This window comes from Ranitomeya imitator, chromosome 4 (assembly GCF_032444005.1).
Source record: "Ranitomeya imitator isolate aRanImi1 chromosome 4, aRanImi1.pri, whole genome shotgun sequence".
NCBI classification, from domain to species: domain Eukaryota; kingdom Metazoa; phylum Chordata; class Amphibia; order Anura; family Dendrobatidae; genus Ranitomeya; species Ranitomeya imitator.
In genome coordinates this window covers 258,802,752-258,824,738 of record NC_091285.1, presented here as the reverse complement: position 1 = coordinate 258,824,738, position 21,987 = coordinate 258,802,752, and positions in this window count along the sequence as shown.

Below are 21,987 nucleotides of genomic sequence, written 5' to 3'. Positions count from 1 at the left end.
AAGCTGCTCTACCAATCTTCACGGTATACCCTTATCAGAGCAGTCCTAACTAATGTATGCAATCCCTATCTGATGTATTTAAAAACCTGATCATCTGTATATCACCTGTGTGAACAGGGTTCAGAGAGGAAAAATCCATGTGTGCATACAGGGTAGAACAGCTTTTGTGCAGATAGCCCAAGAGGAGTGGTGGAACTCCCCAGTCTTGTAGACACAAGAGAACAATTATGGAAACAGGAACACATGGGCTACTTGCACAGTGAACAAGTCTGTATGATCATGTTCACACACCACCAAGAAACCTGAAGACACAAAAGAGAATAGTAAAACCAAAAACACTCAGTTTGAAAAAATGTTGCAGTAATCCGCAAGTGCTAGTCAAAGATGTAAAAAACAGGGTATTTGGTTGATACGTTTTTTGCAAAAAATGTATACTAAGCTGCTCTACCTTGGGCTATCTGCACAAAAGCTGTTCTACCCTGTATGCACACATGGATTTTTCCTCTCTGAACCCTGTTCACACAGGTTATATACAGATGATCAGGTTTTTAAATACATCAGATAGGGATTGCATACATTAGTTAGGACTGCTCTGATAAGGGTATACCGTGAAGATTGGTAGAGCAGCTTAGTATACATTTTTTGCAAAAAACGTATCAACCAAATACCCTGTTTTTTACATCTTTTACTAGCACTTGCGGATTACTGCAACATTTTTTCAAACTGAGTGTTTTTGGTTTTACTATTCTCTTTTGTGTCTTCAGGTTTCTTGGTGGTGTGTGAACATGATCATACAGACTTGTTCACTGTGCAAGTAGCCCATGTGTTCCTGTTTCCATAATTGTTCTCTTGTGTCTACAAGACTGGGGAGTTCCACCACTCCTCTTGGGCTATCTGCACAAAAGCTGTTCTACCCTGTATGCACACATGGATTTTTCCTCTCTGAACCCTGTTCACACAGGTTATATACAGATGATCAGGTTTTTAAATACATCAGATAGGGATTGCATACATTAGTTAGGACTGCTCTGATAAGGGTATACCGTGAAGATTGGTAGAGCAGCTTAGTATTCATTTTTTGCAAAAAACGTGTCAACCAAATACCCTGTTTTTTACATCTTTTACTAGCACTTGCGGATTACTGCAACATTTTTTCAAACTGAGTGTTTTTGGTTTTACTATTCTCTTTTGTGTCTTCAGGTTTCTTGGTGGTGTGTGAACATGATCATACAGACTTGTTCACTGTGCAAGTAGCCCATGTGTTCCTGTTTCCATAATTGTTCTCTTGTGTCTACAAGACTGGGGAGTTCCACCACTCCTCTTGGGCTATCTGCACAAAAGCTGTTCTACCCTGTATGCACACATGGATTTTTCCTCTCTGAACCCTGTTCACACAGGTTATATACAGATGATCAGGTTTTTAAATACATCAGATAGGGATTGCATACATTAGTTAGGACTGCTCTGATAAGGGTATACCGTGAAGATTGGTAGAGCAGCTTAGTATACATTTTTTGCAAAAAACGTATCAACCAAATACCCTGTTTTTTACATCTTTTACTAGCACTTGCGGATTACTGCAACATTTTTTCAAACTGAGTGTTTTTGGTTTTACTATTCTCTTTTGTTCCCACACTGTGTAGCCGGCAAAGTGTCCTGCAAACGCAACGCTGACACAAAGCTGCCTCCAGTGCAGGCTTCGGCCTACACTCTGCTCCCCCTGCTTACCCTTTGCTCCAGCACCGCTAGTTGGGGCTCTAGGAAGACAATCTTTAATAGGCAACGCATCTGGGTTCCAGCACCGCCAGCTGGTTCTCGGCAGTGTTCTTGTCACAGGTACTCTCTCGTGCCAAGCCTGGTTTCAGCACCGTCAGCTGTTTCCGGGTTGTGTCAAGCTCACTGAGACGCCTATGCTTGCCCCGTCGTGTTGCGGTCGGGTTAGCCAACTCCAGGGTGCCTCCAGTTTTGGAGCTTCCTATGTGGGCAGCGTGAACTGGTAGTCAAGGCTGGTTCTGTAGTGCCAGTAGGCCCAGATCCCCCTGTAGGACTGTTGGGGTTCGGTAACTGCGGCTGCCTCGCGGCCTAGCTGTTCTCTCCTCTCCTGTGGACCTTCGGGTCCACCACCTGGTTCCAGCACCGTCAGCTGGTTCCAGGCCGAGCCTTTGGCTTAGGTGCCTCCTCCTGGGTATCCGAGTTCCGCCAACGTCAGGCGGTCCTTGGTAGTGCTTTTAAGCGCGGGCACCTACAGCTTAGTAACCGGGTTCCAGCACCGCCAGCTGGTCCTCGGTCGTGCCATTGGCTCTTGCACACTGGGGCAACGCATCTGGGTTCCAGCAACGCCAGCTGGTTCTCGGCAGTGTTTTTGACACAGGTACTCCCTCGTGCCAAGCCTGGTTTCAGCACCGTCAGCTGTTTCCGGGTTGTGTCAAGCTCACTGAGACGCCTATGCTTGCCCCGTCGTGGTGCTGTCGGGTTAGCCAACTCCAGGGTGCCTCCAGTTTAGGAGCTTCCTATGTGGGCTGCGTGAACTGGTAGTCAAGGCTGGTTCTGTAGTGCCAGTAGGCCCAGCTCCCCCTGTAGGACTGTTGGGGTTCGGTAACTGCGGCTGCCTCGCGGCCTAGCTGTTCTCTCCTCTCCTGTGGACCTTCGGGTCCACCACCTGGTTCCAGCACCGTCAGCTGGTTCCAGGCCGAGCCTTTGGCTTAGGTGCCTCCTCCTGGGTATCCGAGTTCCGCCAACGCCAGGCGGTCCTTGGTAGTGCTTTTAAGCGCGGGCACCTACAGCTTAGTAACCGGGTTCCAGCACCGCCAGCTGGTCCTCGGTGCCATTGGCTCTTGCACACTGGGGCAACGCATCTGGGTTCCAGCACCGCCAGCTGGTTCTCGGCAGTGTTCTTGTCACAGGTACTCCCTCATGCCAAGCCTGGTTTCAGCACCGTCAGCTGTTTCCGGGTTGTGTCAAGCTCACTGAGACGCCTATGCTTGCCCCGTCGTGGTGCTGTCGGGTTAGCCAACTCCAGGGTGCCTCCAGTTTAGGAACTTCCTATGTGGGCTGCGTGAACCGGTAGTCAAGGCTGGTTCTGTAGTGCCAGTAGGCCCAGCTCGCCCTGTAGGACTGTTGGGGTTCGGTAACTGCGGCTGCCTCGCGGCCTAGCTGTTCTCTCCTCTCCTGTGGACCTTCGGGTCCACCACCTGGTTCCAGCACCGTCAGCTGGTTCCAGGCCGAGCCTTTGGCTTAGGTGCCTCCTCCTGGTTATCCGAGTTCTGCCAACGCCAGGCGGTCCTTGGTAGTGCTTTTAAGCGCAGGCACCTACAGCTTAGTAACCGGGTTCCAGCACCGCCAGCTGGCCCTCGGAGCCATTGGCTCTTGCACACTGGGGCAACGCATCTGGGTTCCAGCACCGCCAGCTGGTTCTCGGCAGTGTTCTTGTCACAGGTACTCCCTCGTGCCAAGCCTGGTTTCAGCACCGTCAGCTGTTTCCGGGTTGTGTCAAGCTCACTGAGACGCCTATGCTTGCCCCGTCATGGTGCTGTCGGGTTAGCCAACTCCAGGGTGCCTCCAGTTTAGGAGCTTCCTATGTGGGCTGCGTGAACTGGTAGTCAAGGCTGGTTCTGTAGTGCCAGTAGGCCCAGCTCCCCCTGTAGGACTGTTGGGGTTCGGTAACTGCGGCTGCCTCGCGGCCTAGCTGTTCTCTCCTCTCCTGTGGGCCTTCAGGTCCACCACCTGGTTCCAGCACCGTCAGCTGGTTCCGGGCCGAGCCTTTGGCTTAGGTGCCTCCTCCTGGGTATCCGAGTTCCGCCAACGTCAGGCGGTCCTTGGTAGTGCTTTTAAGCGCGGGCACCTACAGCTTAGTAACCGGGTTCCAGCACCGCCAGCTGGTCCTCGGTCGTGCCATTGGCTCTTGCACACTGGGGCAACGCATCTGGGTTCCAGCAACGCCAGCTGGTTCTCGGCAGTGTTTTTGACACAGGTACTCTCTCGTGCCAAGCCTGGTTTCAGCACCGTCAGCTGTTTCCGGGTTGTGTCAAGCTCACTGAGACGCCTATGCTTGCCCCGTCGTGGTGCTGTCGGGTTAGCCAACTCCAGGGTGCCTCCAGTTTAGGAGCTTCCTATGTGGGCTGCGTGAACTGGTAGTCAAGGCTGGTTCTGTAGTGCCAGTAGGCCCAGCTCCCTCTGTAGGACTGTTGGGGTTCGGTAACTGCGGCTGCCTCGTGGCCTAGCTGTTCTCTCCTCTCCTGTGGACCTTCGGGTCCACCACCTGGTTCCAGCACCGTCAGCTGGTTCCAGGCCGAGCCTTTGGCTTAGGTGCCTCCTCCTGGGTATCCGAGTTCCGCCAACGACAGGCGGTCCTTGGTAGTGCTTTTAAGCGCGGGCACCTACAGCTTAGTAACCGGGTTCCAGCACCGCCAGCTGGTCCTCGGTGCCATTGGCTCTTGCACACTGGGGCAACGCATCTGGGTTCCAGCACCGCCAGCTGGTTCTCGGCAGTGTTCTTGTCACAGGTACTCCCTCGTGCCAAGCCTGGTTTCAGCACCGTCAGCTGTTTCCGGGTTGTGTCAAGCTCACTGAGACGCCTATGCTTGCCCCGTCGTGGTGCTGTCGGGTTAGCCAACTCCAGGGTGCCTCCAGTTTAGGAGCTTCCTATGTGGGCTGCGTGAACTGGTAGTCAAGGCTGGTTCTGTAGTGCCAGTAGGCCCAGCTCCCCCTGTAGGACTGTTGGGGTTCGGTAACTGCGGCTGCCTCGCGGCCTAGCTGTTCTCTCCTCTCCTGTGGACCTTCGGGTCCACCACCTGGTTCCAGCACCGTCAGCTGGTTCCAGGCCGAGCCTTTGGCTTAGGTGCCTCCTCCTGGGTATCCGAGTTCCGCCAACGCCAGGCGGTCCTTGGTAGTGCTTTTAAGCGCGGGCACCTACAGCTTAGTAACCGGGTTCCAGCACCGCCAGCTGGTCCTCGGTCGTGCCATTGGCTCTTGCACACTGGGGCAACGCATCTGGGTTCCAGCACCGCCAGCTGGTTCTCGGCAGTGTTCTTGTCACAGGTACTCCCTCGTGCCAAGCCTGGTTTCAGCACCGTCAGCTGTTTCCGGGTTGTGTCAAGCTCACTGAGACGCCTATGCTTGCCCCGTCGTGGTGCTGTCGGGTTAGCCAACTCCAGGGTGCCTCCAGTTTAGGAGCTTCCTATGTGGGCTGCGTGAACTGGTAGTCAAGGCTGGTTCTGTAGTGCCAGTAGGCCCAGCTCCCCCTGTAGGACTGTTGGGGTTCGGTAACTGCGGCTGCCTCGCGGCCTAGCTGTTCTCTCCTCTCCTGTGGACCTTCGGGTCCACCACCTGGTTCCAGCACCGTCAGCTGGTTCCAGGCCGAGCCTTTGGCTTAGGTGCCTCCTCCTTGGTATCCGAGTTCCGCCAACGTCAGGCGGTCCTTGGTAGTGCTTTTAAGCGCGGGCACCTACAGCTTAGTAACCGGGTTCCAGCACCGCCAGCTGGTCCTCGGTCGTGCCATTGGCTCTTGCACACTGGGGCAACGCATCTGGGTTCCAGCAACGCCAGCTGGTTCTCGGCAGTGTTTTTGACACAGGTACTCCCTCGTGCCAAGCCTGGTTTCAGCACCGTCAGCTGTTTCCGGGTTGTGTCAAGCTCACTGAGACGCCTATGCTTGCCCCGTCGTGGTGCTGTCGGGTTAGCCAACTCCAGGGTGCCTCCAGTTTAGGAGCTTCCTATGTGCGCTGCGTGAACTGGTAGTCAAGGCTGGTTCTGTAGTGCCAGTAGGCCCAGCTCCCCCTGTAGGACTGTTGGGGTTCGGTAACTGCGGCTGCCTCGCGGCCTAGCTGTTCTCTCCTCTCCTGTGGGCCTTCAGGTCCACCACCTGGTTCCAGCACAGTCAGCTGGTTCTCGGCAGTGTCTTTTGCTTTTGTACCTTCTGCTCCCCATCCTGGTTCCAGTAACGTCAGCTGGTTCCGGGCAGAGCCTTTGGCTTAGGTGCCTCCTTCTGGGTATCCAAGTTCCACCAACGTCAGGTGGTCCTTGGTAGTGCTTTCGGGCATGGGTACCTCCTGCTTAGTAACCGGGTTCCAGTAACGTCAGCTGGTCCTCGGTAGTTCCATTGGCTCTTGGACCTTCGGCTACCCATCCGGGTTCCAGTACCGTCAGCTGGTTCTCGGCAGTGTCTTTTGCTCTTGTACCTTCTGCTCCCCATCCTGGTTCCAGTACTGTCAGCTGGTTCCGGGCAGAGCCTTTGGCTTAGGTGGCTCCTTCTGGGTATCCGAGTTCCGCCAACGTCAGGCGGTCCTTGGTAGTGCTTTTTAGCACGGGTACCTCCTGCTTAGTAACCGGGTTCCAGTAACGTCAGCTGGTCCTCGGTAGTTCCATAGGCTCTTGAACCTTCGGGTAGCCATCCGAGTTCCAGTTCCATCAGCTGGTTCTTGGCATTTTCTCAGCCTTCTTGTACCTTCTGCTACATTTCCAAGTTGAAGACCCTAAAGTCGACGACCCGGAAGACCACCCCGATGACGACGACGGCGGAGACGACGACGGCGGAGACGACGACGGCTGAGACGACGACGGCGGAGATGACGACACTGGAGACGACGACCCTGGAGACGACGACATGGAAGACCGAGAAGCAGAAGAACAAGAGGCTGCATAACAAAGAGCAGAAGAACATTAAGCATAAGACTTAATATCAGAGCAAAAGATATTATCTAAATTATATGCAGAAGAAGACTAAGCAGTGTATGGGGGTGAGTCCGTTCCTCCTCGTGGTGCCCCTGGATAAAGCCTGATGCTGCAGGCCAAACTGAACGCGGACAAATGTAACTTTTGTGACTGGCAGAATGGAAGGTGTAATCTTCCAACTTTTATAGATAACAACTACGGGAATGCCTGTCACAAATGAGAATATGATGAAGAAGTAGAATAGGAAGAATAATAACAGTGGAATAAAAAGAATATGTAGAATAGGAAGAATAATAATAGTTGACTAAAATGAATATGAAGAATGTAATAAAAAAAAAAAAAAAAAAGGTAAAGGATGAAGAAGAAGATGAATAAGGTGAAGAAGAAGTTGATGTCAAAGATGCTGATGATGATGAAGATGAAAGTGTGGGAAAAGAAAAAAAAAAAAAGAAAAAAAAGAAGGGGAAGGGCGTGGAATAGTGAAACATCAATATCTGACAAAATAAAAAAAAAATGTACATAGTCAATATCTTTGTCACTCCGAACGTCTTAAAAAAAAACAAAAAACATGCTATTCTATTTGATTGGGATAAACCTCTATGACTTTAATGTCTCCGCCACCTCCCCAAATACATCCGGCATTATTCTTAGTTGTTTTCCTTCATGTAGAATGAACCTACAAGGCAAGAAAGGGTTTATTTTAATTCCGATATTTTGGTCCCATTAACTTGCATTGGGATCGGGTATCGGTATCGGCGATATCCGATATTTTTTGAATATCGGCCGATCCTATCCGATACCGATACTTTCCGATATCGGAAGGTATCGCTCAACACTACTCACCACACCTCTAGATAAGTTCCTTAGGGGGTCTACTTTCCAAAATGATGTCACTTGTGGGGGGTTTCAATGTTTAGGCACATCAGTGGCTCTCCAAACGCAACATGGCGTCCCATCTCAATTCCAGTCAATTTTGCATTAAAAAGTCAAATGGCGCTCCTTCGCTTCCAAGCTCTGTCATGCGCACAAACAGTGGTTTACCTCCACTTATGGGGTATCGGCGTACTCAGGACAAATTGTACAACAAGGTTTGGGGTCCATTTTCTCCTGTAACGCTTGGCAAAATAAAACAAACTGGAGCTGAAGTAAATTTTTTGTGAAAAAAAGTTAAATGTTAATTTTTATTTAAACATTCCAAAAATTCCTGTGAAACACCTGAAGGGTTAATAAACTTCTTGAATGTGGGTTTGAAACCTTGAGGGGTGCAGCTTTTAGAATGGTGTCACACTTGGGTATTTTCTATCATATAGACCCCTCAAAATGACTTCAAATGAGATGTGGTCCCTAAAATAAAATGGTGTTGTAAAAATGAGAAATTGCTGGTCAACTTTTAGCCCTTATAACTCCCTAACAAAAAAAAATTCCAAAAAAATGGTTCCAAAATTGTGCTGATGTAAAGCAGACATGTGGGAAATGTTACTTATTAAGTATTTTGTGTGACATATCTCTGTGATTTATTTGCATAAAAATTCAAAGTTGGAAAATTGCGAAATTTTCAAAATTTTCGCCATGTTTCCGTTTTTTTCACAAATAAACGCAGGTAATATCAAAGAAATTTTACCACTATCATGAAGTACAATATGTCTCGAGAAAACAGTGTCAGAATCACCGGGATCCGTTGAAGTGTTCCAGAGTTATAACCTCATAAAGGGACAGTGGTCAGAATTGTAAAAATTGGCCCGGTCCATAACGTGCAAACCACCCTTGGGGGTAAAGGGGTTAAGAAGAGATGGTCCAGTTTAAGGCCCATGCACATTAGCTGAAAATTGCATACTAGCTTCTATAGTAACGTCAGTTTAGAAAAATTGGTCTGTGTTAACATGTTGCTTATCTTCAGCAGATCATATTGGTTATTGCGGTACAATAATCATCATTGTTCACTGCACATTTCACCACTGAGGATGAGCTTGCAATAACAATCCTATTAATGATCATTGTGTCCTCACACAGACACAAAGTTATAAAATATAACTAGACTTCCAGCCATATTTTATTAAGTTATGGCCTCTCAAAAGCCATGCTGATTAGTGGGGGTCTAATGCATGAATGCGGGCAGAGTGGTATAAATGTTCAATAGAAAGTCTATAGGTCCATACATGGTTGTGCATATGCTCATGCATTGGCTAAGTGATAAAGTCTGGTGAGCTAAATTTTTCTCTATGGTGTAAGTACTCAGTAAGGGTTTTAAAACTCAGAACTAGAGATGAGCGAATCTGATCGGGTCCCTGCTTATTCAGCAAGCTATAGCACTTACCAAGTAAGCTGCAGCGGGAACCCGGATACATGGAGCGCGCTGGCTGATCTGCTGCACGTGTCACGGCTGTGTGACACTCACAACACATGCATGGAGAGCCTGTTTGTTGGGCTCTCCATGCATGTGTTGTGACAGTGAAACAGCCTCGACAAATGCAGCTTATTCGGTAAGCGCTATATAGCTTGACCAATAAGCCCTGACCCGATGAAATTCGCTCATCTCTACTCAAAACCCCTACCAATCAACGGTGCTTTAATTTTAACAGCCTTTAACTTATTGAAAGATGTTTAAAGTGAGCCTGTCATGTGAAAAAATGTATTAATCTACAGATATAGGGTTGATCTGCAGGTTAATAGCATTTTGAAACTTCTCAGCTGCTGCTCTGACCATGAGGAAATTAACTTTATTCCTCCAGGCAACCACAGGCTTTCAGTCATAGAGGCACAGTGGGTGCAGCTTCAGTCACCACTTAGTACATAGAGAGTGGCAGCTAAAACCATGCCCCAGCACTGACTAACAGCCGGCTCAGCACTGACACACTTTAGACAGCCAGCTGTCAGTGTTGGGAAGTGGTTTCAGCAGCCATTCTCTATGTACTAAGTAGTGACTGAAAATGTGCCGGCCGCACCTCTATGACTGAAAGCCCGAGATTGACCGAAGCAATAAAGTTTATTTCCTCCTTGTAGATGGGCTTTCAGTGTGGGCATCAAGCAGCTTCAGAACGCTATTAACCTGCAGATTACCCCATATCTGCAAGTTAATAGCTTTTTTTCTCCCCATGATAGGTTCCCCTTAATTAAACTTTAAATACAGCCTCAAATGAACTCCTAATTATGATGATTAGCCTATCATAGATTTTAAAAGCCACTGCATCAATTCTGTACTGTTTAAAGAGACAGTAACCTTAATATATGTATATTTTGCCCTTGTACGTAAACTTTGCATTCTGAAACAGTGAAATATTTTTAAACCCCTTCTGATAAGAACAAAGTAGATGCTGTAATACCATATACAGTATGTGTGTGTAAACTTGTGACCTTAACCACAACAGTGCTCCAATGACTTGAATTTACTAGAAACATTCTTCATTTCTTTCTGAGTTCAGGTGACACCCTTTATTTTCTGTATATTCCATATGAATAAAACAACATCTGAACCGTGTGTGAATCACATTAAACATAATAGAATAAGCAGCAGTTGCCTCCTAACACTGCTTTATAAAACCTCTTCATGAATGTATTTTATTCTTGTTTCCTTGGAAGAATGTCTTTTGTGGTTAAATGTTCCACACCACACAAATGTATCTGACATACACATACAGCACATGTAAAGCCTCAAGCTATTAGAGTTAATTGGATACTGAAGAAACCTGTGAATATTCCTTAAGGGATATAATAAATGCATCTAAGATTTCATGTGATTAATGTAAATGACAAAGATGACAGAACTGTTTTCATAGCATTTGCTAAAACAATTTAAGTTAAGCGTTTTCTATTGTATTAAATACTGGTGCAGAATTTCAGACTTCTTACTTAGGTGAGATATAAACTATGATTAATACCCCATGAACATGGCAGCCGTAAAGCTCTGTTTTGCATGGAGCTGTAAAAAGATTCCTATTCAGGGCTGTTTTTACAGATCACACCATCCTAGGCACTAAGCCTGAATATAATGCCATTGATGGCCTGTTTCTTCTCTCCAATCATTGCCGTGATTCCTTCATTTCCAAGCAATCATAATGAAAACTGGTCAGTGGTAATCAAAAGAAAAAAATCAGTGATAAAATGATTGCTAAACTGGACCTTTTACTGGATTGTTACATTTAAACTGAGTGCCTCCTCTAATTGGTGCTGCTCCACTGATTCTGGAACAGTTTTTCTTTTTCTTCTGTGCCCATCCTTTCTAAAGTTAAGTTCCACGGTAAAAAAGAAGCAAATTTTCCCTTCATCCAATCAAACTGCATTCCTCGAGGGCCGCAAACCATGCGTGTTTTCAAGATTTCCTTAGCATTGCACAAGGTGCTGCAATCATTATGTGTGTAGGTGATTAAATTATCACCTGTGCAATACAAGGAAATCCTGAAAACATGACCTGTCTGCAGCCCTCGAGGAATGCAGTTTGACACCCCTGGTCTAGATAACACCACTATACTGTGACTAGATAATAGTACAATACTGTTATAATACAATCAAACCATGACTAAGTATTAAACACCATACTGAGACTAAATAATACCTCCATATCGTGACTGGCTAATAACACAATACTGGAACTAAGTAATACCACCAAACTGAGACTAACTAATATTACAATTCTGTAAGTTGATAACACCAACATCTAATGATAAATTAACACCACTATGCCTTACATGCATAACACCATAATACAGTGGTTGATTTGGGCTCAGAATTATTGACAGAAAATACTGACCCCCCCAAAAAAGAGGCCTAAAACTTGGTTATCGATAGGGACGACAGATTCCCAGTGGCCTGCAATCCAAGCAACAGAGACTTTGTTATGTATAGAGCATAAAGGATCAAAAAGAAGTCCAAAATTGTGGTATCATACACCAGAATGTAAATAAAAAATGTTGCCTATATTAACCCCACTTCAACGGGGCTATATGTAAAAATAATATATTTTAGTGATCAAATTGTTAAAATAAAACAACCAATTACGTTAAAACAGTAGGAAAAGCTGCTAATGACAAACTTACAATAAATACAATCAGAACATATTAATGGCAGCTAATAAGCAGTTTACAATAGTGTTCTGAAAAATTTTGCCTGAAACTTGTTGAATTAAAAGTCTTTGATTACATGCTGTTGTCTTTTAACCCCTTAATGACAGCTGATACACATTAAAACAGTGGCCGTTAAGGGTACTTATTCCCTCATCATCATTTTAAAGGGGCAATCGGTAATAAGGCTGTATTGTTACCTAGAGTCGGAAAATCTTGGGGGTCTCGGCTACCAGGGGTAGCTAAGAACTCAGCGAACATGATCATGGCTGGATTTTCCGGTTCCTGATCAAGTGATCGCCGTTATTCAGTCAATAATGGCGATGACTAAAAAATAAAGTGTGCCTGCTGCTACAATGATTTTTCTTTCCTCTGACATGATATACAAGTCAGAGGAGAGAGAAATTATGCTCCCCAAGAGCCCCTGATACCTGATACCCTCCTGATCCGTCCCCCTGACAGTACCTGGCAACATTAGGAAATTTTTCCTATTGGTTCCTTTTGATCACTGTGATAGATCGTATCACAGTGAGCAATAGAAAAAAAAAATAGTAAATCAAATTCCCCTTTGTCACACCCTTAGTTAGATCAAAATTATATTTTTTTTAACTTTCTATTCTTTGCAGTTGGGGTTAGGGCTGTGGTTAGGGTTGTCTTAGGGTTAGGTTTGGGGTTAAGGTTAGAATTGTTTTTTTTCAAAAGTAAAGCATTGAATGCAAGTACACATTACTTACTCGGGTTTGCATCGGGTGCTCGGGTATGCAAGGATTATCGCAGATTTGAGCACGGTTATGTTTGGGTGTCTAACAGATGCGAAACAGGTGGGTCATGGACTCGAGCATGTCACTCAAGCACCTGCAATATTCGTTGCATACCTGGGCATCCGATGCAAATTGGAGTGGCGAGTACTTGCGCTCAACACTAATGACGACATATTCATTATGAAACATAATGTTATCAAATTCTGTGTTGTACCTGTAAAAATGTTCACTATACTCCTGGCTAAAATCCTTGAGGCGTGTGGTTTCCAAAATAGGGTCACTTGTGGGGGTTTCCATTGTTTAGGCACATCAGGGGTTTTCCAAACTCAACATAGTGTCCACTAATTATTCCAACAAATTTTACATTCTAAAAGTCAAATGGCACCCCTTCACTTCTAAGTCCTACCATGCATCCAAACAGTAGCTTTTCCCCCCAAATAAGGTATTGACGTGCTCAGGAGAAGATTTCTGAAATCTCATTGACTTTGCTGGTACTGTGAAACGAAGCTGAAAAATTGCATTAAAAAAAGCGCAACGTGTGAACATAGCCTAAAGGTTCCAAAATCTCAAAAGAACAAACAGTGCATGTGCAAACTCACAGCAAGCAGACTGTGTTTTTACAATCACTATGTAATTTTTCCATGGTTTTGTGTTGAAAAAAGTTCAGAAACCCCTACATTACGGCTCCATGCTGAACTAAACTCATCCAGTCCTATGCTTTAATTATCCAAGTTATGATTGACAGTTTGCAGCATTGTTACGTAATAAAAGATTTATAGTATCCCAATCTCATGTATATTTTAGGATTTAAGGCTAAATTCAGACATCTGTTTTTGTCATTACGTGTGCTGTCAGTATTTTTCAGTGCTAGCACACTGACACATTATAGTATACTAGATGGCAGCCCGATTCTAAAGAATCGGGAGTCTAGAATCCATATATACTTGAAATTCGGCAGGAGCTTGAAGAGCAACATCACTGGGCCCGCCTCCACGCAGTAGAAACTTGCTGTGAGGTAAAAATTCAAAAATCCCACCAAAATGGCGGGCGGAGTGTGTCACAGTACGGCACGTTTCTGATTGGTCGCTCGCAGCAGGCGGCAACCAATCAGACACTGGACACTGTTGACGTCACTTATCTCCGGACATTAGCTCCGGACATTAGCTCCGGATGGAAGTTGGCACAAATTGCAGGAAGTAGTATTCTAGGCAATTATATATAAGATGGTCTTATTACATGCCATTTTTTATTTGCTGATGCATAGTCCACAAAATAATAAAATCTGCAGATATGCCTTATTTTTGTCCAACTTGTTGGACAAACTAGTCTTTTCAAGTGAATGGGTGCAAATAAAGTGGGCACCACAAAGATGTATTTATTTGCTATCTATTTTTCAGTGACTCGTTTTTACAAGTTTGTTGAAATTCCATTAGATCTTTTTTGAGTACAAAAAATACTATAGGACACAGATAGTAACAATGGAAATACATAAATACATACCAAAAATGGATGAAAATCGGACCCTGAACACTAATGAAGAGCTACAATATCTGATTTTTGTGAAAAAAAAACATCGATTTGGCTTAAAATTTAGAATGTTATTATTTGTTTTACCAAGTAGAAAATGCCAGGTTACTCATTATCAAGCTATTTTGCCATTTTTATTAAATTTATTGTTATTAATATCTTAACATGAGCAGGAAAAGGGATTTCTTAAAGAATTCCAGCATCTGTTTCAGCATGGCCTTTACTGATTGCACCTTTCTTGCGTTCAAGGGCCAAAGCACATAAAGAAAGTTACTACTGCAGTGTAACTTCTGATTTCAGCCACAAGGACAGAAAATTGTAGCTACTGTTAAAGTACTGCAGCCTGTGTTTTAGGTATAAATTGAGCTAGAAGTAGTGAGGGCTGTCAAAGGGAAACTAGGTTTCTCAGCAGAGCTTCTCCTGATTGCCTGGCACATCCCAAGATTTAGAGAGAAGTGACATTACTGAAAAAACAAAAAATGAAATAACAAAGCTGCTTAGTTATAAATGTGCTGTTCTAGACCATGCTCCTGTACTATTGAAAAATGTGCAAGAGCAGAAAAGATGCAGCACTCACCCATGAGCTGTTTCAATGAAGTCCATTATTAAACCACTAGAAATAGGCCCAACAATATTGCATTGGAAGTGCGGGGAAATGAACATCTGTGTATCCTTAGAGGTGCTCAGTAGCGTAGCTACCGGGGGGGCAGAGGGGGCAGAGGGGGCCATCGCCCCAGGCCCAGCGCTCTGTGGGGGCCCACCAGGAGCTACACTACTGTAACTGTATCGCCACGTGCAGCGTGCTGATACAGTTACATTCTGCGGCAGAGCAGGGAGAAACGGTCTCCCTGCTCTGCGCTATGGGGCCCCTGAGCACCCAGTTCCAGCAGTGGGCCCCACCGCCGTCATCGCAAGGTCAGCTGTATCGGCATCTAGCCGATACAGCTGACCGCGGTGATGAGGGAAGGAGCGCTGCACTCCTTCTCCCATGATCCCCCACATCGTCTGACAGCGGGTGCGATGATGTCACCGCCTGGTGCCCGCTGACAGGAGATGAGCGGGAGCAGGGAGCGCCGCTGGAGCAAGGAGGAAGAGCGGTAAGTATTTATTGTGTTTTTTTTAAAATGGGTGTGCTGTCTTATATACTAGATCTGCCTATAGGGGTGTGTTGCCTTACATACAGGATCTGCCAATGGGGGGCTGCCTTATATATAGGATCTGCCTATGGGGGTGCTGCCTTACATACAGGATCTGCCATTGGGGGGTGCTGCCTTATACAGTATATTGGATCTGCCTATGGGGGGTGCTGCCTTATATATAGGATCTGCCTTGGGGGGGAAACTGCCTTATATGCAGAATCTGCCTATGGGTGGTGCTGCCTTACATACAGGATCTGCCTATGAGGGGGTGCTGCCTTATATACTGGATCTGCCTATGGGGGCTGCCTTATATACAGGATCTGCCTATTGGAGGTGTTGCCTTATATACAGGATCTGCCTATGGGGGGGTGCTGCCTTATATACCGGATTTGCCTATGGGGTCTGCCTTATATACAGGATCTGCCTTTGGGGGTGCTGCCTTACATACAGGATCTGCCTATGGGGGGTGCTGCCTTATATACTGGATCTGCCTATGGGGGGTGTTGCCTTATATACAGGATCTGTCTAAGAGGGGGTGCTGCCTTATATATAGGATCTGCCTTTGGGGGGTGCTGCCTTACATACAGGATCTGTCTATGGGGGTGCTGCATTATATATAGAATCTGCCTTGGGGGATGGTGCCTTATATACAGGATCTGCCTATGGGGGGTGCTGCCTTAAATATAGGATCTGCCTATGGGGGTGTTGCCTTATATACAGGATCTGCCTATGGAGGGTGCTGCCTTATATATATAGGATCTTCCTTTGGGGGTTGCTGCCTTACATACAGGATCTGCCTATGGGGGTGCTGCCTTATACACAGGATCTGCCTATGGGGGTGCTGCCTTACATACAGGATCTGCCTATGGGGGTGCTGCCTTATATATATAGGATCTTCCTTTAGGGGTTGCTGCCTTACATACAGGATCTGCCTATGGGGGGTGCTGCCTTATACACAGGATCTGCCTATGGGGGTGCTGCCTTACATACAGGATCTGCCTATGGGGGGTGCTGCCTTACATACAGGATCTGCCTTTGGGCGGGTGCTACCTTATATATAGGATCTGCCTTGGGGTGCTGCCTTATACACAGGATTTGCCTATGGGGGTGCTGCCTTACATACAGGATCTGCCTATGGGGGTTGCTGCCTTATATACTGGATCTGCCTATGGGGGCTGCCTTATATACAGGATCTGCCTATGGGGGTGTTACCTTATATACAGGATTTACCTATGGAGGGTGCTGCCTTATATACTGGATCTGCCTATGGGGGCTGCCTTATATACAGGATCTGCCTTTGGGGGTGCTGCCTCACATACAGGATCTGCCCATGGGGGGCGTTGCCTTATATACAGGATCTGTCTATGAGGGGGTGCTGCCTTATAGTATTGGGGTATCAGGGGCAGTAATAGAGACACATACAGCAGCAGCGGCTCAGTATTGGGGTATCGGTTGCAGTAATAGGAACAAATACGGCAGCAGTGGCTCAGTATTGGGGTATAAGCAGGATGAGGAGTTTGTGCAGGTTGGGAATAGATGGTGATGGGAAAAATGAACGATTCCATCAGAAAGGACGTCAGCAGTAAGAGATTATCTCTAACTGTGCAGTGATCTGTTATATGTTCTGTAGGGCTGGTATCTACCACTGACCATATGGCGGTAATATCCATGTTGATTGTTATATAGAGATTATCTTCAGTAACAGAGCGGTCATCTGCTGAGGTTCTCCTCCACTATTAGGGTGCGTCACCCAGTTGTTATCAAGGTTACTAGGTTAGGGGCCCACTCAGAAGTTTCACCCCCCCTGAACCAAAACCCTAGCTTTGCCTCTGGTGATCCTAACAGGATTTGAATCCCGCGCTGCTCATTGGCTGAGCCACACCTGGCCACGCAGCTTTGGCAGGGGATTCAAATCCCAAGCCGCTCATTGGCTCAACCGGCGCGGCGGCTCAGCCATTGAGCAGTGCTGTGCTGCTTTGAAGGGGGATTTGAATCCCACGCTGTTCATTGGCTCAGCTGGCGGCAGCTCAGCCAATGAGCGGTGCCATGCGGCTTTGAGCTGCGTGGGATTCAAATCCCCCGCCAAAGCCGCGCAGCACCGCCCATTGGCTGATGGCCCCTGGTGCTTAGCCAATGAGTGGCGCGGGATTCAAATCCCCCACCCCGCCGGCTGAGCCAATGAGCGGTGCCACACGGGATTTGAATCCCCCCCAAAGCCGCGCAGCCAGGGGCGGCTCAGCCAATGAGCGGTGCCGCGCAGCTTTGACGGAGGATTTGAATCCTGTGCCAAAGCCGCGTGGCACAGTGCATTGGCTGAGCCGCCTGCCGGCTGAGCCAATGAGCGGTGCCGCGTAGGATATGAATCCCCCGCCAAACATCACCTGGCGGGCGGCTCAGCCAATAAGCGGAGCCGCGTGGCTTTGGCGGGGGATTTGAATCCCGCGCCATATCGGAATACCCATAACAAAGTTCATGGGACAGGCTGGTGCAGGAAGAATGCGGGGAAGGACGAAGGCCATTTCGCATCAAAGACACTTCTACGTGTCCATTTTCCTGTACTATTGAATATGGCATTGTTCAGCAAAACATATTTGACATCTGTACACAAAATGTATAGCATACAGACAGCATATGAACCAAAGTTATTAACTGGACTAGCGTTTTTCTCACACGGATCAATTGCAAAGATTACATACAATAATAAAAGGCCTAATAGTGTTTTTAGTTCTGAATGTAAAAATCAGACATCATAATGACGGGAGTTTGTCATGTTTCCAAACGCTATTAACCAGAAGATATAGGGTTATTATTATTATTATTATCTTATTATTATTATTTATTGTTATAGCGCCATTTATTCCATGGCGCTTTACATGTGAGGAGGGGTATACATAATAAAAACAAGTACAATAATCTTAAAAAATACAAGTCATAACTGGTACACGAGGAGAGAGGACCCTGCCCGTGAAGGCTCACAATCTACAAGGGATGGGTGAGAATACAGTAGGCGAGGATAGAGCTGGTCAGGCAGCGGTTTGGTCGATCGGTGGTTACTGCAGGTTGTAGGCTTGTTGGAAGAGGTGGGACTTCAGGCTCTTTTTGAAGGTTTTGATGGTAGGCGAGAGTCTGATATGTTGTGGTAGAGGGTTCCAGAGTAGGGGTGATACGTGAGAGAAATCTTGTATACGATTGTGGGAAGAGGAGATAAGAGGGGAGTAGAGAAGGAGATCATGTGAGGATCGGAGGTTGCGTGTAGGTAAGTACTGGGAGACGAGGTCACAGATGTATGGAGGAGACAGGTTGTGGATGGCTTTGCACGTCATGGTTAGGGTTTTGTACTGGAGTCTCTGGGCAATGGGGAGCCAGTGAAGGGATTGACAGAGGGGAGAGGCCGGGGAATAGCGGGGGGACAGGTGGATTAGTCGGGTAGCAGAGTTTAGAATAGATTGGAGGGGTGCGAGAGTGTTAGAGGGGAGGCCACAGAGCAGGAGGTTGCAGTAGTCAAGGCGAGAGATGATGAGAGCATGCACTAGGTTTTTTTGCAGATTCTTGGTTGAGGAATGTACGGATTCGTGAAATATTTTTGAGTTGAAGTCAGCAGGAAGTGGAAAGGGCTTGGATATGTGGTTTGAAGGAGAGATCAGCGTCAAGGATTACCCCGAGGCAGTGAGCTTGTGGGACTAGGGAGAGTGGGCCACCATTTACTGTCATGGATAGGTTCGTTGGGGGGGTCGCGTGAGAGGGGGAAAGATGATGAATTCTGTTTTGTCCGTGTTAAGTTTCAGAAATCTAGTGGAGATGAAGGATGAAATAGTGGACAGACATTGAGGGATTCTGGTTAGTAGGGAGGTTATATCTGGTCCAGAGATGTAGATCTGTGTGTCATCAGCATAGAGGTGATACTGAAAGCCATGAGATTCTATGAGCTGTCCCAGGCCAAAGGTGTAAATGGAGAAGAGCAGGGGCCCTAGGACTGGACCTTGTGGTACTCTGACAGATAGTGGGAGAGGTGAGGAGGTGGTGTGTGAGTGGGAGACGCTGAATGTCTGGTCTGTTAGGTATGATGAGATCCAGGATAGGGCCAAGTCTGTGATGCCAAGGGATGAGAGGGTCTGTAATAATAGGGAATGGTCCACTGTGTCAAAGGCAGACGACAGGTCGAGGAGGAGGAGGACAGAGTAGTGTCGCTTGCTCTTAGTGGTTAAGAGGTCATTGGTGACCTTAGTTAGGGCAGTTTCAGTGGAATGGTGTGACCAGAAGCCAGATTGTAAGCGGTCAAAGAGGGAGCAAGAAGAGAGATGGGAGGACAGTTCAAGGTAGACGTGTTGTTCCAGTAGCTTGGAGGCATAGGGAAGAAGTGATATAGGGCGATAGCTAAATACAGAGGATGGGTCAAGAGAAGACTTTTTGAGGATAGGTGTGATGGAGGCATGTTTAAAGCTTGAGGAGAAAACACCACTTGTTAGTGATAGGTTGAAGAGATGGGTTAGGGTTGGGATGAAGACTGCTGTGAGGTTTGGGATGAAGTGGGATGGGAGGGGGTCAAGTACACAGGTGGTGAGATGCGATCTTGAGAGTAGAGTGGAGAGTTGATCTTCTGTAATGGTGGAGAAGTTGGTTTTGGAGGCGGAGGGCTGGGAAATCGGGAGGAAGGGCTCTGGGGGTTGTTGACCAAAACTGTCTCTGATGTTATCAATCTTCTGCTTGAAAAATGAGGCAAAGTCTTCAGCTGAGATAAGTGGGGAGGGAGGAGGTGCTGGGGGACGGAGAAGAGAATTAAATGTGTTGAATAACTGTTTAGGGTTGTGAGACAGGGAGGATATGAGAGATGAGAAGTAGGTTTATTTAGCTGTGGCGAGTGTGGTCTTGAAAGTAGTGAGGGACTGTTTGAATGCGATGAAGTGCTCGTTGGAGTGGGATCTTTTCCATCTGCACTCAGCAGCCCTGGAAGCTCGCCTCAGTTCTTTGGTCAGGCTGGTGTGCCAGGGCTGTCTGTTGATTTTGCGAGCTTTGGTATGTGTAAGTGGGGCATCAGATTCCAAAGCTACAGCTATTGTGATGTTATATAGAGCGGCAGCATCATCCGCATTGTGTAAGGAACTTATATCTGTGAGAGGGAGGAGGGATTCAGAGAATGAATGTAGGTCAAGATGTTTAAGATTTCTGCGAGGGAGTGAAAGTTTGTGGGGTGGGGATTGTAGACATGGAGTGGAGAGGGAAGAGAATGTGAGAAGGTTGTGGTCAGAGAGAAGAGGTGAGTTAGAGAGGTTAGATAGGGAGCAGAGGCGGGTGAAGATGAGGTCCAGTGTGTGACCATCTTTGTGGGTGGCTGTAGAGGACCAATGAGTGAGGCCGAAGGAGGAAGTGAGAGATAGAAGTTTAGTGGCAGCTGAGAGGGAAGTGTCAATGGGGATGTTGAAGTCGCCCATGCTGATAGTGGGAATGTCCGCAGAAAGGAAATAAAGTAGCCTGGTGGTGAAGTGGTCAAAGAAGGTGGTGGCTGGCCCTGGGAGGCAGTAAATGACAGCCAGTTGGAGGTTGGAGGGGGAGTAGATGCGCACAGAGTGCACCTCAAAGGAAGGGAGGGTAACAGAGGGTGGCAGTGGGATTGGGGTGAAGGAGCAGTTATCTGACAGGAGAAAACCAACTCCTCCGCCATGTTTGCTGCTGGGGCAGGGTGTGTGAAAAAGGTGGAAGCCACCGTAAGAGAGTGCAGCAGGGGAGGCTGTGTCAGAAGTCGTGAGGCAGGATTAATAGCATTACAATGTTGTCCGCTTGCCTTACTGAAAACACGGCTACTAGAAGATAATTAACTTTGTTCTCCCTGGAGCTGCCGATTTTCAGTCATAGAGTGATGCCGAGGACGGCTAGAGTCACCACTCAGTACAGTACACAGTATGCTCAGTACTCTATAAGTATATTTGGGCACTTTGACAGCTTGCGGTGCAGTGTATATTTGCAAAGTGAAATCTCCCTGTAGCTACATGTTCAGTAAAGCAGCCTACATGCACTTTTTGAGTATTTGGTGGGTTATTGGGTTATTTACCTCAGTTTTTGCAAGCCAAAACTAGGATTGGCTGAAAAGTGCAGAAGTGGTGACGTGTATCTATTATGCTTTTCCTCTCATTGTCCCACAATGAGGTAAAATACTCACCAAATACTCAATGTGTGCACATGGCCTAATACTATTAACCTGAGGTTAAACCCTATATGATTTGGGGACATGAGAGGTTCCCTTTAAAAGCAAACATAAGGCTGACATATGGACAAATGATAAATATGCAGAATGCCATACATATGAAAAATCATTTTGTTCTAGAGGAAAAACTGACTTTCTCTTACGCTTATTCTCTCAGGACCTAAGAAAATTTATTTCTGTAAGGAAACATTTACACAGAGTTTGCTTGTAGGTTTAACTGTAGAGACAAGTGAGTTTGCATAGAAGCTGTATACATAAAACCATTCAATATTCTTAGATGTTTAACCCCTTCATGACCTTGGGATTTTTCGTTTTTCCGTGTTCGTTTTTCACTCCCCTCCTTCCCAGAGCCACAACTTTTTTACTTTTCCGTCAATTTGGCCATGTGAGGGCTTACTTTTTGCGGGACGAGTTGTACTTTTGAACGACATCATTGGTTTTAGCATGTCGTGTACTAGAAAACAGGAAAAAAATTCCAAGTGCGGTGAAATTGCAAAAAAAGTGCAGTCCCACACTTGTTTTTTGTTTGGCTTTTTTGCTAGGTTCACTAAATGCTAAAATTGACCTGCCTTCATGATTCTCCAGGTCAGTTCGAGTTCATAGACATCTAACATGACTAGGTTATTTTTTACCTAAGT